Below are 2,357 nucleotides of genomic sequence, written 5' to 3' on the forward strand. Positions count from 1 at the left end.
TCTCCCCTCTTTTTAGGGAGCATGGTATAATGTAGGCCTCAGGATCAGGAACATATAGGCTGACTCTGACACATACTGACTGTGTGATCCTGATATTAGTCAATATCTTTCCAGTGATCTAGCCTGGTGATGTCAAATTCAAATAGAAATGGATACCTGCAAACCACACCAGATGTTGACAAAAAAAGACAAATTAACACATGGTATTGAATTTTTATTTATTTTGTTAAACATTTCCCAATTGATAACTTTGCTGCTGGAGAGTTTGACATGTCTAATGTAGAAAACTCTTTAGAACTATGTCACCCAAGTGCCACTGACTTGCACTGGTAGAGAGAACTTTACAGGTCCATTCGCTATTCCTTTGATAGCTAGGTGATCCACTGGAAAGATCTCTGGACCTGGAGAAGGGAAGACTTAAGTTAAATTCATCTTGGAGACTTCTGAGTTATGTACCTCAGTTACCTCATCTGTAAAATGTGGGAAATAATAGCACCTACTATCTTGGGTTATTTTGAGGATAAAATGAAGTAATAGATATAAAGTGCTTGGTGAGCCTTATAGACCTATATAAATGCAAGTTATTAGTGGTATTATTGATTTTCAAATTCTTTATTATCCTTGATATTCTAGAGAGGAATGAAATATTTTTCTCTAGCTGTTTCACCTTCTCTATGATCTGAGAGATCAATCCACATTTTGTCCTTGCATAATTAGTAATTGATATTGGCAGAACCACAAACATGATGCACAAGGATGTGGCAGCAGTACTTTTCATTGAAGTATGTAGCCAGGGACTTGTATTCTCTTAAGTTGAACATTTATTGAATATGCAATTATAAAGGGCAATCTTTGTATTAGTCAAAAGAAACTAAAAGTTAACTAAGCTTAATTTAAAAAAGAACAAATACACATTACTTATGAAGACACATTTTAAAACAGAGAAGCACAATGCCAACTTACCTTGTAAACGTACTTATTATAATGTACTCACTGAAGGTCACTGCAAAACTCCCTTTGCCCTCGTTACTTGCTAGAAGTTGGAGCTTCAGTATCTATCATTCTTGTTATAGCTAAATCATGTGTTTAAGTGGCATGGCAAACTGCCTGCTTGCCACATCTGTTTGCCACACTGGGGGTTACTCACAGGGGTTCTTGAGTTTTATTTTTAGCAGGTTTTCCTACCCATTTTCACAATATGACCCTAGCTTACTCAGCTTCTTTTGATCTATAATTAGTAGAGTCCTGCCAAAGCCCTAATACAAAGTGAGGTTGTGCCAGCTGTTATCTCTGAGAAAGCCTTAAGTAAAAATCCAACCTCCAGCTATTTCTAACTCTTCCTTTCTTTCTCTTCTCTCATGTCCCTTATAAACCTGCTTCAGTTGCAACTTCCAGTCTTAAGACTTTCCTGCTAGCTCTTGGAATGATGATTCAATTCAAAAAATCAATTCAATTCAATAAATATTTGCATATGTACTATGTCCAAGACACTAGATGGTTAGTGTACAAATATAAAAAATGCCCCTGCATCTGTCTCAAGGAACTTATAATCTGATAGAACAATTACTAGCACTTATAGACATAACTACTAAGAATCCAAAAAGGAAAACTCTTGCAACCAAAGTCCTTGCCGCTCTCAGTGGTCAAACCTCGGGAAATGATGATCTTCATAAGATATGGTCATAATATCTGCAGGAACATTTGCCAGGCTGTATCTCCATAAGGGTTGCTTCCCAGGAGAATGACTACAGGCACTGTGTGTTGATCCTAAGGCTCTTGGGTTCAGGGTCTGATATTGCTTTTATGAGCATCAAAGGGGAGATTGTGGTCAAAGTGGTGGTGTCTGGTACAAGCTGCCTTCTGTCTCTCCTCCAGGAAAGACTATTAGAGGGATTATTGATTTACCCATTCTTTATTCTTCTTGATATTCTGGATATCTAGATAACTTCAGTTAGGGCCAGCTTTTCTGTCATGTGAGTGGTAATTAGTTGGTGTTATTGGGATTGCTGGTTACCTTCTCTACAGATCACTCTACCTAATCTCTCTCTCTCTCTCTCTCTCTCTCTCTCTCTCTCTCTCTCTCTCTAATCTATCTATCTATCTATCTACCTATCTGTCTGTCTGTCTGTCTATCTATGTATCTCAGATATAGATATAGATGTTGATGTTGCATAAATATGGCCCTTACTCTTCTTCACTGCATTTTCTGGGATTTTGCAAGTGTTTTCTGATAATAATACATGTGGCCTATGGTGGGATGGGAGGGAGGGGGAGAGGGGGAGAGAGAGAGAGAGAGACAGAGAGAGAGACAGAGAGAGAGAGAGAGAGAGAGAGAGAGAGAGAGAGAGAGAGAGAGA

The 2,357-nt window shown here is 38.3% G+C and overlaps 1 long non-coding RNA gene across 1 annotated transcript; it reads right to left on the reverse strand.

Annotated features, from left to right (window-relative positions):
- Positions 1-203: 203 nt before the first annotated feature.
- On the reverse strand, positions 204-1,251 carry LOC138165680 (uncharacterized). The gene is made up of 2 exons (XR_011169400.1): positions 964-1,251; positions 204-401 (listed from the first exon to the last, which is right to left on the reverse strand). It is a non-coding gene; the product is annotated as an uncharacterized lncRNA (long non-coding RNA).
- Positions 1,252-2,357: the final 1,106 nt, after the last annotated feature.

The sequence above is a fragment of the Petaurus breviceps genome, unplaced genomic scaffold, assembly GCF_028583685.1.
Source record: "Petaurus breviceps papuanus isolate PSGF00001 unplaced genomic scaffold, PetGlider_PUasm1.0 214, whole genome shotgun sequence".
NCBI classification, from domain to species: domain Eukaryota; kingdom Metazoa; phylum Chordata; class Mammalia; order Diprotodontia; family Petauridae; genus Petaurus; species Petaurus breviceps.